We start from the raw sequence: 17,039 nt of genomic DNA, 5'->3' as shown, positions 1-17,039 counted from the left end.
TAGAAATAAGGGATGCCCTCTCACGCCCAAAGCCATAAAGTCGACGAAAAAAAGGGACATCCCCAAAACTCCTAAAATGCATAGAAATGTATCTATTGATATATATTCCGTATTGGTTCAATACAGAACGCAACTTTTAATTCCCAAATCGCAACGTTTCCTTATTTCAAAGGACGTGTGGCAAGCCTATTCAAAAGTGCTGTAAAAGTAAGCAAAGTAAGCTAAGCTAAGTGGCTAAGTGTTTGTTCCTGCTGGTGCACAGAAAGGGAGGCTAATAGAGAGACGGGATGCTTTGGTCAATTATTATGACTTATAATTTCATGAAAGTTGCACTGTTTGGCCTTTGAGAGCCAAAGCTCGGGGTTTAAAAAAGCTTATTCATTATTCGTTCATTATATTTTTACTTTCTTACTGTTGAGCTAGCATTATATATGTTTTCATTTCACGAATTTGGTACTATTTTGGCCTTTCGAAGCCAAAAGTTTATTTCCCTAATTCGTCACCCATACCAGGTATGCAATAAAAACGTCATTAACTGTGAATCTGACACTTCACAGTGTATTATTTTGCTACGGGATTTGATTCATATTCCACTGTATTTCTTTGGACCATGTAGTGATCAATAGAACAAGACTAGCTAGAGTAAAAACTAAGGTTCCTTAGATTTCTAAATTAAAAAATGTATTTGTAAGCAATCTTGTTTTGTTTTTCTTCCCTGCCAATTAGTTTTCTCAGGGTGTTTCATAGCCACTGTGGTAGCACTGATCCAGCAAACTGCATTAGTGTGTTTTTGTGGAAGGTGAACCTCAGCCGGCCCTGCCTTCTTCCTTTTATGTTTGTGTGTGTGTATGATTACTAAGGACACATCTATACATCTCCAACTTCACTTGAAAAGGTCAAAATGTCTTGAATAAATGGTGCACACGTGCATACGTGCAAGGTGAAGCTGATATATATCAAACTGCCAAAGGCCGCATTTGCTCTTGACCAAGACGCATGAACACACATCAATTGAAGGAGCATGGCACTGTGCTGTTATTAAAAATTAATAGAATATTACATTATTAATATACTTGCATTATTTATACTGGAAAGTGTACACACAAATCTGTTTGTACCCCTCACATTATTACTAAAAAATGCAGGGTATTTTGTTTGGCATCATTTAAAATCAATGGAATATTAGGGCTGCAACTAATGATTATTTGTATAATCGATTAATCGGACGATGAATTAAACGATTTATCGGATAAATGTCACTTTTTTCAATCAACTTCACAATTTAATTTGAAGTTGTTTTAGGCAAGTTGTAAGTAACAATGAAGACAGCATGGATGACCATTTCCTTCAAAATAATATTCTATTACAGCTCCCTGACTTAACTGTAGTCTACAACTGTACTGTTTTAAGTACATAAAGTTTTTACTAAAGGATCTGAGTATAAAACATTAAAAGAATTTGTCAGTACACAAATCAGATGACGAAATATTTTCATTATCGTCATTGTTGACAAAAACAACACTGGCCAACAGCAGCTAACGTTACTGTTACTACATGACTGACTCTGGGCTGCTCTAAGTGTGCAAACACCCCAGTAATGGCGGCTAATCACTAGATGGCGACGTACGCAAATCACTCCTCAGATTAGTCAAGAGGCAGACCAGAACACTGTGACCCTTCACCCATCCAAAGAGCATGAGTGCCCTCCAGTGGAGAAAAACATTGTTACCGCTGAATGGTTTCATGGAGTCATGTGTTTATTGTTGCGACATCTCATTGGTCAAGATGGTTGCACTACTGTCGGCATTTCTTGCAAAAATAAAGTCAATATCTACAATAAAGACGAGAAATGTAACGGAGTAGAGGGGTAAAAGTAGTGTTTCTTCACAAATCTACACAAGTAAAAGTAAAACGTTTTGCGTGGTAAAACTACTCTAATAAGTACATTTTTCTTAAAAAGTTACGCGTAAAAGTAAATGTAACGCGTTACTACCCACCTCTGGGATGCACACATACACTTACAGATACACATCAGTAGAGCTTCCTCTTAACCAATTAGATGCCAGGACGATACGAGGCAATAGCCAGTGGCAGTGCAGAGACGTGTTGTTAAAGGGATCCTCTGTTTTTAAGACAAGTAATTCTTAAAAGATACATGTTAGTATGAGTTATAATAATTAAATATAAATATTAAAACCCCTCTTAATGTTTTTGTTTTAATAAAGTTTGTAAAATTATTTTACGTGATAGGTCGCCATTCTTGTTACGTCGCAGTGCGTGACGTCACTGGTCCCGTTGCCGAAATTCCGGCGTGTCACTCGTAAGCTTTCCCAACATGTCTTCAGTTCTACCCTTCCTATTTGAACCAGATCTGAAAAGTGGAGAGCAGGACAGCACTGTCGGTCGTTCACAAGACGAGCTTCAGGGAAAAATGCATGCAGCAAATACCTGATAAGACAAAAGTTGGGCAAAACTGGTGATGCGAGAGAGTCCTGTTGGGAAGTCCGGTTGGGAGCGAGAGTGTATGCTGTCCGGTTTTATTAGCAGATATTCAAGGTAAGCATATTGCGTTTTCAAACTTATCCCAATATAATTATGTAGATTGTTAGCATCCAGAGCTGTCGTGTCCTTTACATACAGTACAGGCCAAAGAGCACACCTTGTGTAATCCATGTCTTGTACATTGTAACGCGTGGTAGCTAGGATATGTGTATAAAAGTACCAAAAAGGGGAGAAGCTTCCTCTATGCACATTTATTCGCAAAAAATAATATTTCCACCTTGACCACTCTTCACTCCGGAGCTCAGCAGTACGCAAACACGCGTAGGCTTGCCACCCGTCCCTTGAAATACGGAATCGTTCCGTAATTGGGAATTAAAAGTTGCGTTCTGTATTGAACCAATACGGAACGCAGTTTATTCCGTATTTCACAATTGTCCCATGGGTTGACCCCACGCGACCCGCGGCTCCTGCGTGGCGGGCGGCGGTGCGCCCAGCCCATGCACGTCTGTCACACACAAACACACACCTGCGCTCATGAGTGACCACTGAGCCAACAATAATGAACAAAAACGGCAGAAGATATTAAAGACAGCAAGATAGTTATCTGCCTGCCCGCTGCTGTCTGCCCTGCACTGCGCTCCACTTCCGGGTTCGTTGCCTAGTTACTTCGCTCTCTCTGCTCAGTGCACCGCCCCGCGCATTTTCAAAACTAACATGTCTCTTCAACATTAGAAGTTCAGGACACCCCACGTCATCCTCAAAAGGGGAAACGTCTCCAAAAAATAGACTGGAGTGGCTCGATAGAGTCACTGATGATGATTATAACGCGAACTGCAAGGCAGGCAGGAAAGTTTTTGCAGTGTCTCACGGAAGTGTAAGACAGCATGCTGCAGGGGACCTCCACAAACGGAATAGAAGATCCCAGAAGAGCCTTCGTCACAATTCTTTGTACCTGAAACATCCCCTGAGCTTGCTTTGGTATGCTATTATCAGGGGTGCACATATGTTTTTTGCCCAGGTTCTCAGAGGAGGATCTGGAGATGTGACTTGGTCCTCATTGAGCTTGAGAGCCGACCCGCCTGATGTGATAAAATTATGACAAGCTTTACTTAGAGCCAATTAACTTTAATTAATTACATTAACAATTAATGCTTGATTAACATCAACTGGCACAACAAAATTGCCATTACTTTGGAGTGAAATGTAAAGAAATAAACATAAAAGCACCAATTCAAAATAAAGGGCATTATGCGGCTCCCACATTAACTCCAAGCCTTTGTAAAAGTGGGATGTCCTCCTCATAAGACCTCATTGAACGTGCATGTTAAGCTTTGTAAAATGCGAGCAAAAACGCGTTTGTCAGTGCATAGCGCTTTTCTTCATTACCTTTATTCCGCCACTTGTCCATAGGGCGACTGGGGTCCTGTCTGACATCGATAGTTTGCTTAATTGCCACATGCTCTCTGTTTTTTTCGTGCTTTTCAAAGTTTGGATGGCTGAAATTCTTTGACCCTACAAAAAATGCGCTGCTCTTTTCAGCGACATTGGGATTCTCACGGCACATTTTGTACCGCATTTCCGTGCGAGCATCATTTGCTTCTAGCCATGCAGCCAATTTTCAGCAAAAGTCTCCGGTGACGTCTCTGTCGTCTGTCTGTCTTTTGAAGGGGGTGGGGGAACACGGAAATAATTACTCAGTGGGGCCTGCCTCTTCAACATTTTGAGAAGTTATTTTCTCGTGTCTGCCGCAAATACAGTGGTCAGCCATCGGTACGCAAAAGCGTATGGAAGCCGTTGAGGGCCAGCGCATTTGTCTACGTCCAGTACGCATGCGCGCATGCGGACTACTTATGTGCACCCCTGGTTATTATGCTCTTGTATATGTATAACATATAGGCTATATTTATATTTACCTTCATACATCTTACATAGATAGAAGCATAGCTAGGCTATTTCAGTTGCCACTATGGTTGATTATTTTCAGGAATGTTGATTTTTTTTTTTTTTTTTTTTGAAACATGCATTTTTTATCAATCAATATGGAATGAATTTATGTCCCCATAAAGAACATGTTATTTTGTTACGCTAACTAATGCTACTCATTTGGAATTATTCCTAATAGATTAACAGCAAATAAGACACTGAATAAATAGTACTACTGCAAATATATGCTATCTATTGATTGATTAATAGTGAATTTGACATCATCCCACTCCTACCCCCTAAATTACTGCAGCTGAGGTGACACAGGTATACCACACAGTAAAACGTAGCCAGCCAGAGCTACAATAGTGCTGACTGTTGACACAGGCTCAATCAGAAGATTTTTATGTGATTCCAAAATGGTGAAGAAAATGACTTTGGGGAGAACAAGCATGAGGCACTGTTGAAACAAGTCCTGGGTCCAAAGGCAGTGGGTGATGTGATTAAGATCTTAACGTCACCCATCCCATTCTCCATACAGACCAATGCCTCGGATAAATTGAGCAGGAAGATGTTCCCCTTGCTGTCCAGTACTTCAGTCCAGAGTCTGGGCTCACCAACAAAATGCTGGACTTCATAGAGAATGCAGACGAGTCAGCTGCTGGAATTGTAGCTCTCCTGGAACATTCCCTTAAGAAATTTGGCTTGTCAATACATCACGTGACCGGATTCAGTGCCGACAACACAAATGTTAATTATGATATTCACAACTTCGTTTTCACTAACCTGCAGAAAAAAAAAAAAAAACAACAATCTGCTGCAAGGAAACTGCCATGCCCACAAAGTGCACAATACAGTTTTCTCATCTAAAAATACACACATTTCTATGCATTTTAGGAGTTTTGGGGATGCCCCTTTTTTTTGCCCGTAAGGCTTTGGGCGTGAGGGGGGGCGTCCCTTATTTCTATTTCTGAAAGGTGGCAACCATAAACACGCGTTCCCTGACGAACTCCCAATATTGTTGTGAGGTCCACGTCAGAGTCACTGTCGTCACTGTAGCGTGCCATAGTGCTTTAATTCTTTAGTATGATTTTGGGAAAACTTGAAGAATAGACCACGAAGAATAGTCAACATAAAAGATAGCAATAGTAATCCAAATCCGCGTGTTTTACTCACTCGAAAATCCAGTAATTAGACTGATCCCATGGCAATGTCGCAGCCGCGTCAGGCCGTCGATTCCACAAAATAGACTGATCCGAAAAGCTGCTGTTTGAGACCGACGAATAAAAAAATGGACAGATCTGAAACCAATATTACAGACACGGTGGGACCGTCGGATCCAGAAAATAGACGGATCCCTTACTTGACTGAGGATCCAGGAAAAATGTTCGGGCGCTAGTTGTAACGCGTAGTGGGTAGGATACGTGCATACAGAGACCAAAAAGGGGGAGAAGCTTCCACATATGCACATTTATTCACTAAAAATAATAATTCCACCTTGACCACTCACTTCACTCCCCTTGTTTCCATTTGACTGGAAATTGCATCCAAAAGCAGCACATCATGGCATTTTATTTCGCGAGTTTAGGCAGCAATAAGCAATTGTTGAACATGAAAGATACCAATAACATCACTGCGAGCCCGCAAACCATGGCGCCAACTAACGGTCAAAATATGGACTAAATATTATAAAATATTGCCATTGATTTAACATTTTATGTGTTTCTAACAACATATTTTAGTACAAGAGAACAATTGTGGTTTATTAGAGCCTACATGTATTTAAGTTAGAGGATCACTTTAACTGAAAATTCCTTTTGTAGAGAATTTACAGTTATAGAAGCACTATTCTTACATCTATTTTACGGTTTTCACGATTTTTAAATGGTAGAATACATGCAACCACAGCTGCCAGTATTTTACTGTGACTTTTACTGGTAACTTATCTACAGTTTGAATAATAGTAACATGCTATTTCTTAATACACCATATTATTGTCCATATTGTACAGTGTGGTGTTCATACAAATTTGTATTGTTTGACCTTTTTGCTCCTGAGTGTGATTGTAGTTATTAAATGTGTTCTCCCCTCACTGAGGAGGGTAAGGTCTGGTTTTCTCTTATTTTTTCCTCAAGACTCAACCTTTTCATTAACTTTATTGATACACATGCACACGAGCACGCAAACACACACGCGCACATGCCTCAATGGGTGAAGGAGTAATGATGAATGATATAACCTTTGCAACCATCCACAGTGACCTCCAGCATGCGAGTAAATAAGATCTACGCTTTGACAATTACAAAGTAGAAACAGTGAAACAAATGACTTTGTTTAATTTAACAAAACTGACACCAACTAGAAAGAGGTTTGCATGGTAAAAGTTGTGGGAAAAAATGCAGTGTGTGTTTTAAAAGTATATACAGCCATCAATTTAGATGCAGATTGTTTTAGAAAATGAAACTAAGCTCATAGAATCTTTGTGTTATTCAGTTTTTATTATTATTTTTACTTAACTAATGTTTAGGGAAAAACTGTCACGAGATAAACTGGCTGAAAATTGAACCCTAAAGTATATTAAAGAAAATCAACATTTTGAACAGCAAACTACACTGTAGAAGAACCCCGCAAAATGGTTGTCTTGGATTTACAGGAAGATGAGTTAATTTGCATTTTCGAAAAATAAATTGTTTGAACAAAGATGAAAAAATCATGGGGCAGAAATGTGGACACTACAATGAAAGCATTTGGCCTAAAACAGACAAAACTGTCCCTAAAAAATATTAATATGCACATGCGCAGTATAGCTACTCATCAGAGCAATAGATTGTGTATAAAACTTTATTTGCATGACTATTCATTACCTTCTGACATTTAGAAATAATAAACAGAAAAAGCTTTATGTGGTCCTTAAACCTAATATATACTGTATTTATTTTACATATAATTTGCATATATGTTCTGTAATGTGTATCCTAAATGATACATTGAGTATTACATGCAGTTCTCGTGGTAAAACCATAGGCGGAGATTGAGGAGATCTGCATTTTGAATTTATTTGACTATGTTAGATCTGTTAATATTGTGTTTTATTGGCATGCTAAGCACCTCTGCGACACTCGTGAGGATAAGTGCCATGGAAAAAGAATGAATAAATGAACTCCACCGACTAATTAAACCCCCACTAACTCGACAATTAAGCCTAATGTAAAAAATTTGGAACTTCCCCTTTAAAATAAAGATCTACAACTTGAACCGAGGATTGAACACGAACAGTGTCAAGATGTATATACAGTCATGGACGAAATTATTGGCACCCCTGGAATTTTCCAGAAAATACAGCATTTCTCACAGAAATCAATGCAATTACAAATGTTTTCAGTATGAATGTGTTTATTTCTTGAATGTGCATTGGAAAAACACAAAAAGGCTGAAGAGAAAAGCCAAAATACACACAATTTTACACAGAATGCAAAAAATGGGCTGGACAAAATTGTTGGCACCCTCAGCTCAATATTTGGTTGCGCAAATCATTTGTAATTGCATTAATTTCGGTGAGTAATGCTGTATTTTCAGGAAAAATTCCAGGGGTGCCAATAATTTCGTCCATAACTTTACATCTACAGTATATTGGAAGTTAATTTTATTGCTGACAGTGCAACTTGTTTTGCCCACCCTCCCACAAAAGTTAAACTCTGCCTATGGGTAAAACAAATATAACGAAAATGAGATTGAAAACAATAAAGTTTTAAACTAAGTTTTTTTACTACAATGAGGTCCAAAAATGCTAGTATCAACTGATACACTTAGCAATATAGGGTTGAATCTCTTTGTTAGAACAAGTGGGAGTGGCAAATAAACAGTTTGAAGCGAGAACATTTTGTCTCTTTTTTTTTTTTTTGGAGGGATTGACTATCTATTGTCATAAGACTTCACACATCCGCTCTATTCTGACTCACCAGTTTGAGCTTTCTTCCTTCTTATCAGTGATGCCAACATTTATTCGGACGAGCACTAACTCAGACATTTTATCATGTAGAACAAACTCAGATAAAAAGCTTGAGAAAAATCTGAGGGAATTTTGATGTTTTCGTCAGGAAGTCATCTTTGTAAATCTCACTGGAACAGAACCAAACCAAAGTTCCAGCATCATCACCTTGTCCAATGCAGATTCTTGACTCTTGACAAGGTTGATGATGCTGGAACTTTGGTTCGGTGATGTTCCAGTGAGATTTACAAAGATGACTGCCTGACAAAAACATCAAAATTTTTGCATTTTTTCAAGCTTTTTATCTGAGTTTGTAAAATGCAGATTCTTGACTCTTGACAAGGTGATGATGCTGGAACTTTGGTTTGGTGCTGTTCCAGTGAGATTTACAAAGATGACTGCCTGACAAAAACATCAAAATTCCTTGGAACTTGGGTTTGGTGCTGTTCCAGTGATATTCACAAAGATGACTGCCTGACAAAAACATCTAAATGCAGATTCTTGACTCTTGACAAGGTGATGATGCTGGAACTTTGGTTTGGTGCTGTTCCAGTGAGATTTACAAAGATGACTGGCTAGAGGAAACCATCAAAATTTCCTCAGTCCTTGATGATATGGGGCTGCATCTCAGGCAAAGGCACTGGGGAGATGGCTGTGGTTAAATCTTCAATAAATGCACAAGTTTACATTGTAATTTTAGAAAGCTTTCTTATCCCTTCAATTGAAAATATGTTTGTCATTTTCCAAGATGACAATGCATCATGCCACAGAGCTAAAACTGTGAAAGCATTCCATGGAGAAAGACTCAGCCAGTCAATGCCATGGCCTGCAAATAGCCCAGATCTCAACCCTATTGAAAACCTGTGGGGGAAATTGAAAAAAATGGCCCAGAGCAAGGCTCCGACCTACAACAATGATCTGGCAACTGCAACCAATGAGAAATGGCACCAAATTCATTAAGAATACGCATCAAGTCCATGCCTCAGAGACTGCAAGCTGTCATAAAAGCTGGAGGTGGTGCTACTAATTACTAGAGATGTGTTTTGATTAGAGATGTCTTGATCGATCGGCATCCCGATCGATCGGGTCCAATCACATCATTTTCAAAGTATCGGAATCGGCAAAAAAATATCGGCCATGCCTTTATTTTTATATATTTTTAAATTAAATCGTTTTCTAATTGTATTTAACGTTACAGACATGATATGTTACACTTATCCAGAGTCTTTAGTTTAGGTTTAAGGTAGGGTGATCAAATTTATCCCAATAACGGCGGTAATTATTTTTTTTTTTATAATGTATCACGTTAAAATATTTAACGCAATTAATGCGTGCGCTGCACGACCCACTCGCGCATTGACGTGCTCCATCTGTAATGGCGCCGTTTTGCCAATACAAAGAACTAAAAGGCAGTGTACAATGAGTAGAGAGAATTTTGGCAGTCTTTGGAACTGCATTTTAATTGGCTAAATCTTTCAATCCCTCTCCCAACGATTAGATATACCATGGGATGCAATGTGGGGAAGCAAGGTAGCAATTGATCTTTTTCTTAACACATTGAATTATATCTCATCGCAGAGAAGATATATGAATTGGTAGCACTACGCACAGTCGTGGTTTCACTTGTCATGGTTCCACTTCCCATCATGCATTGGGCATGGCCTTCAGTATCATTTACTGAAAGCTCAACAAATACACTAGATGGCAATATTTAGTCGCAATATACAAAGTCACAAGTCTTTCTATCCGTGGATCCCTCTCACAGAAAGAATGTTAATAATGTAAATGCCATCTTGAGGATTTATTGTCATAATAAACAAATACAGTACTTATGTACTCTATGTTGAATGTACAGTATATATTCATCCGAGTTTTATTCATTTTTTTCTTAATGCATTGCCAAAATGTATATGATCGGGAAAAATTATCGGGAATGATTGGAATTGAATCGGGAGCAAAAAAAAGCAATCGGATGGGAAATATTGGGATCGGCAGATACTCAAACTAAAACGATCGGGATCGGATCGGGAGCAAAAAACCATGATCGGAACAACCCTAGTTTTGATTGTTATTTTTTTGTTTCTCATGATTCCATATTTTTTTCTTCAGAATGGAGTAATTCCATATACTGTATATTTCCCTTCACTTGCTCTATAAAAGTAACATTTACTGACCACCACAATATTTATAATCATTTCTTTTAGTGTTTGTGAAGGCTAAAGAGTAGCACTTTTGAACTAATTCATTATTTTTTCAAACTTTTTATCTGAGTTTGTTCTACATGATAAAATGTCTGAGCAAGTGCTCGTCCGAGACTGGTGAATCCATACTTTTTGCTAGGGGATGTATTACGACGCATGTGCTAATCATATAGTCGACAGTGCAAATGACATATTCCCACCTGCTTTACAGGTTAAGGCCAGATAAACTGTCCATCCTTGTTGTTCGTTTTTACCTCTGTGTTGATATTTGTTTGGTCGCCTATTCACATGATTTGTTCAACTTTACAATTTAGGTATCAGTCAGGTATCAGTTAACTGCAGTAAACTACTCTGGTTGCAAATGGAAGTAGCAGACTAGCTGCCATCTTTTAACTAAATGGCTATGAATACAATGACTATTAAATGTGATTTGAGTGAGAGGCTCTCACTCATTAGCTTTGTCTAATATTGTGTTAATATGATATGTGGTATTGAAACTGTATCAATGCTGCTGTTATTTATTGCTATTTGTTTATATGATCAAAATGAATAGAATCAATCAATCTGTGGGATATAACCGCGAACAATTTTGTATGTGTACTCACCATAATTTCTAGCAGTTTTACAAGCATTTTATTTCTTACTGCAGTTCCTGTAATCTGTAACAAGATGTATTACTTTTTATTTCTATTTGACTCAAACAGCATTACTCTTGCAAAAAGATATTAGAAAGTTATTTGCTCGCAGCAAGGATAAATCAGCAATGAGGAATGAAAGAGGTAAGCTAGGTAACCCACCTAGGCAAAATAAACCACTTATTAGGTCAAAACCTACCGGTTGAGAAACACTGATTAAGTGTATAACAGTTATAGTGATATATCCCAATTTCTGTCAAGACAAAGTCGAGTAGCAGAGTGTAGGAAGAGGTGAAGAAGAGATGGAAGTTGATGAGCATAAGCAGAAGTGAATTGACTATCAACAAGGGACGTTCCAATTTTTTTAGAAATGCTGATGGCTGAAAAAAAAAACTCACTTTTTTACAGAAACTTGTATTTTGGTTTGATTATATATAGTTTAAAGTAAAGATACACGATAATATCGGTCGCCGATAATTATCGGCCGATAATGGCAATTATGACGTCACACAGATAATCCAGATAATAAAAAAATTCAACCGATAATGCAATCCGATAATTATATACTTGATTTAGCCTCCAAATGTGCGCAACCGAAGAATTCAGCATGCTGCCTCCTCAACCCCTCCCCTCTCTGAAGCCACTGAGGGAGGAGGGGTTGAGGAGGCGGAGTTACACGACAAGAAATAGTTGAATATTATGGCGGCTGTTACTAAAAAAACGACGCTCTCGCCATCTTCGAAACATGTACCGCAGAAGTTCCACGAGACCGAAAGAAAGCGTCCTCATTCAAAACCACTAACCCAGCATCCATTTAAAACTGCATCACAAAGATTTTTGGAACGAATGCGAGCCTGCTGCTGCTAGCGGGAATGCTAAAGCTATTGTAAACACTAAGTTAAACTACGGGGCTTGTGACGATACAGAGTCGGGTTGTTTGGGAAAGCAGCCCAAGGCGGGTGGTAAACTCACATCTAAGGCTGAACACCGGCACGACTGGAGACCGATAGTCGGCAAGTAGCCGTCCTCCGACGGAGACCGCCGCTCTGGCTGGTCCGGCAGGCCGCCGCGGCGGGCAGAGCCCGGTTCCACGGCTTCAGGACCTCCGGCGAACACCCCGGTTTCTCGAGCGTTCCCTCACGGCGTGCGAGCAGAGCCAGCCCCCGAATACGCCGCGGCGAACCGGCCGGTGCGGGCGGATTATCTGGCAGAAACGTAGCCGCCGCCGAGACGAGATACGATTTTTTTTTTTACCGAAATGACCCGAGAGCCAAAGCCCTGGATAAAAAAATAATGCAGTTTATACGACCACCATTCTTCATGAAAAACATGCCAATCACATTTTCACCGTGTACATTTGGAGAAGTGATGTCCAGTAAGCAAGTTTGTCATGACGGCACAGTGGTTAGATGATAATTTAAACATGGAGAAAATGAAGTCAGCCAGTCAATCATGCATTCAGTATGTAAAATGACGAGCGGTCAGATGACTTTGTAACACTGCCTTTATTTTCGGCTTAACAAAACTCAGGCACAAAACAACACGCACGGAGATGCGAGCTCCAACTCCATCCAAATAGTACTGCCGTGTATCAGTTTAGCTGCTGTAAAGCACATGTCGTTAGTGCCGCAAATGTAAACAAAGCGCTGCAGAATGGGTACATGACATCTCGCTCTTTTGAGTTAATCATTTTTACAGTGTGCAACAAAGCATATAACATTAGTAATCACTTTTCAAATTAATCTAATTTATTTGTCTGCTCAATTGCAGTCACAGTAGATAATCAAAACTTATTGGCACTTATTAACACGTATCAATTTAAATATGCACATTCCTGTTGTAATGAAATAACAATAATATTCTGTAGCCACAAATATTATTCAAAATCTTTTCTTCTTCCAAGTTTTTTTTTTTTTTTTTTTAGGATTAAGTATAATAATGTATTGCTTAAAATAAGGCTGTTAAGATTATTTTCAGCTAGCTATTTTTCTTCCAAGAAAGCTGCGAGAAATACACTTGAAGCGCTGGCAGATAATTTTACTTATTTCCAATAGATTTACACTTAAAACAGAATAGTTTTAAGGAGGTGTGTTTTGCAGTGTATTAATGTTATATATGTTAGGAATGGCTTACTTTTAAAGGCATTTTTGTGCAAATTGGGTATTTACTCTGTAAGTAATTGTTGCCAAAAGTTTACCATTACACAATGTCAGACAATCTGTCATTATTTAGATGTTGGAATTGACGACTTGTTCATATTTTATGTTGAAAAAAAGAGCAATAAATTATATTTTTGCACAGTAATATTTTCTTTTGTGTATACTTTTAAATTTTACATAAATCTTTAAATAGAATTATCGGCTTGACATTATCGGTTATCGGTTGGAATGAGGAGGAAATTATCGGTTATCGGTATCGGTTGAAAAATGTATTATCGTGCATCACTAGTTTAAAGTGCTATTTCTAACTTTTTATGATAAAAAATGCTAAAAAGAAAAAAAAAAAAAATTTGCTCGCTCGCCAGTGTCCCACTGTGCCCCAGTATTGTATTTGGTCTAGTGACACCCCTTTTAAGCACATTTGCAAACAACAATTAATATGAAATTGCAAATAGTGGCTTATGAACATGGTTGATTGTCATTATAATCAAGTGTGTGCAGGAGGCTGCTCGCGTACACACTCACCAGGCAACTGGGAAAACACAACTCAGTAACACAGGGCGATAACAGGATTGTGGCATCAATACAATTTGGAGATAAACGTTGTTTTGTTGAACCGTAACACAATGCCATTTCAGGGCCAAAGCAATACAGTAGATGGAGAGGTTGCAAATCACTGACAAGAAAAAATATATTACGCTCTCCACACGCACACACAGAAAGAACATCGAGTCTGCAGTGTCACTTTGGGAGCGCCGTCTACAGCTCAGTTGAACGTTTTGCTGCGATTATTAACGGCAGATTTCCCTAAAGCTGCTGGCGGTCCCTGTCAACTGAGCTGCCGCCCATCATCTGTGTGACAGTGCGTGCAGGGAGAGAAACGGGGGGCAAGAACACTGATGAGGGACATCTACAAGATGTTTGGTGGATGGTTTGAGTCTTTTTGTTCTTCTCAGCCCTCTCGCGCCTTCCATCCTCTTCCATTCCAGTCTGTCAGCACCTTCGCTTCCTTCGTTCGCCCTCCTCCCTCACATGCCATCACCCTTTTTTAATTCCTGCTCCATTCTCTCCTCTGCACTAAGAATTAGGATTCCAAGCACGCAAAGGGAGCTCCAACAGGGAATGATGGCTTCACATTAGGTTATCATTATCACATTCCAGTGATTTGTTGGTTAAGGCTGCAACAACTAATCGATTAAATCGATGAAAAAAACTAAACAAAATTGATAATCAATTTTTGCCGGCAGCAATGAGCAGTCCCCTTTGGGTCCTTGTTTATGCGTAATGTGATTAGAGCAAGAGAGAGAGTGCACTGCTACACTCAGGTTGGGTTGCTGAATCAAGAATACAGTGGTACCTCTACAAACGAAGTTAATTCGTTGCAGGACCTTGTTTGTAAATCAAAATGGTCGTATATTGAGCAGGATTTCCTAAAGAATACATTATAATTCAATTCATTCATTCCACAGCTTGAAAACCTACACTAAATCCTCAATAAATACTGCTGGTACTATTGCAAATAGCAATTACGCAGGGCAAAACAAATAAATTATCAATAAAAATTGGAATAATAATATAATAGTACTAATAATAATAATAATACCTGTAATAATGTAGCAAATTGGGTTCTAATGTGGCGGAGTGTTTTGCGTGGTGTACCTGAAGGCACCGCGTGGGAAAGAAACCACACACATAAACCCATTCATTTAACAGCTTAGAGTCTCCTTTCAACACAAACTTCCAAACCGTAAATTGTCATACAAGAGTGTGTGCTTTGAAATTGGATTTGGATTGTATTTATGAACAACTGTTTGGTTAAAAAAAAAAAAAAAAAAAAAGATTCATTAAAATCTGCCTTTTAATTTTTTTTAGTATTTTTAAAGCACACCGGTGGACAAAAGAGGTAGTGTTTTGCTTTATGGAAGACTGCGTTTCCCATGAGGACCAGCGCTGCGTTTTCCATGTGGACTAGTGAACACCCGCATAGTGTTGTAAAATCATGATGGTCACCAGCAGATGGATTAAAGAACATTGCTGATTCCAGCGGCTGTGTAAAGGATGAAAACTGATAAGGTAATGAATCCAGTTGTAGCTAAACAATGTGCATGTGACGGTTGGCAACTGTGTGGCTTAGTGTGGCTCAACCCCCCACCCCACCCGAACTCGTCGGGGGTGGTGTCACACCAGCGTGTGAAAGCAGGGCCAATATTTGGTCTGTGTATCATGGTTGCCTACCTATCTTGTTCCTCCTCAGACAAAACTTTTTGTCTCTTTTGTTGCTCTGCCATCTTTACAGAAGTCGTGTGAAAGCGTTAGCATCGGCTTCTATCTTTATAATGAATGGGTAAAGGGGGAAGTGACGTATGCCGTAAAACAGTCAGCACATTTGTATTTTTTTTTGTGTGTGGCAGACACAAAAGTTAATTAGTGCCGGTGAAAGCGATACAGACCCCCCCAAGATATAAAAGAGGTGTCATTCAACTAGTTGTCAGTCGACAAATCATAACAAATGTTATGAAAACATTTTATAAAGGTGGAAAAGTTAGCTAGTGTTGTTTTAAAGGCAATAAATATGTCAGGGACATAATTTATGTCAGCACTTAGCCCACAAGAAAAAAAAGTCAACCAGCAGCGTTTTTTGTTTTTTATTTGAATGAACAGTAATTTTGTCTAATTTGTGTACCAAGAATTTCTTTTAATGTTTTATACTCAGCACCTTTATTAAATACTTTAAAAAGGTTTAATGAACTTAAAACAGTACCATTGTAGACTACAATTAAGTCAGGAAGCTGTCATGAAACATTATTTTTGAAGGAAATAGTCATCCATTTTGTCTTCATTGTAACCTACAACATGCCTAAAACAACTTCAAGTTAAATTGTGAAGGTAATTGAAAAAAGTGACATTTATCCGATTAATCATTTAATTAATCATCCGATTAATCAATTATAAAAAATAATCTTTAGTTGCAGCCCTATTGTTGCGGCACCTATAAGGTTACTGTCTCCATATCAACCCACCGCCATCTGATCATCCACAATCACACATCTTTACTTTACGTACAGTCTATAGGTATATCATTACGTCCATCTGCCTCTTAAGCCAGGGTTTACCAAATCCGGACCTCGGGGCCACTTTTCCTGTTGTGTTCGCATATCTCCCTCCTCCAACACACCTGAATCAACCAATCAGCATCATTATCAGGCTTCTGGAGGGCTTGCTGATGACATAATCATTTGATTCAGGCAAGGGTGTATGTTTGGTCTTGAAGGAATAGCATGTTTTCTCCTATTTACTGTTTGACTGTTTGTATTACTCTAACGTACCCAATATAAAATAAATAGCATTTATATCATAGTTTAAGGAAAACAAGCAGAATATATTTGACATAAGGCATGAGAGATGCATGATGCCTTCTGACCACGGAAGATCAACACGTGCGTCATGCAGCTGACTAAGCAAGATTGACGCTGACTACCAGGTGATAGGCAAAACATCTACAAACCCACCTCTGCAACACAAAATCCCACAGTCAGCGCTTCAAGACAGTCCAGAACAAATGGCGGGACGTCCTGTACCACCACAACACCTGATAACAAAAAGAACTTTGACCCGAAGTTTGATGGCTCAG

The 17,039-nt window shown here is 38.9% G+C and overlaps 1 protein-coding gene across 1 annotated transcript in view; it reads left to right on the top strand.

Annotated features, from left to right (window-relative positions):
- The window catches only part of kcnh3 (potassium voltage-gated channel, subfamily H (eag-related), member 3), a 309,609-nt gene that overhangs the window by 243,335 nt on the left and 49,235 nt on the right, over window positions 1-17,039 (top strand). The window lies entirely within an intron of this gene.

This window comes from Corythoichthys intestinalis, chromosome 12, assembly GCF_030265065.1.
Source record: "Corythoichthys intestinalis isolate RoL2023-P3 chromosome 12, ASM3026506v1, whole genome shotgun sequence".
Lineage (NCBI taxonomy): Eukaryota > Metazoa > Chordata > Actinopteri > Syngnathiformes > Syngnathidae > Corythoichthys > Corythoichthys intestinalis.
Note: the sequence above shows the minus strand (reverse complement) of the source record. Positions and strands in the feature narration are given on the sequence as shown.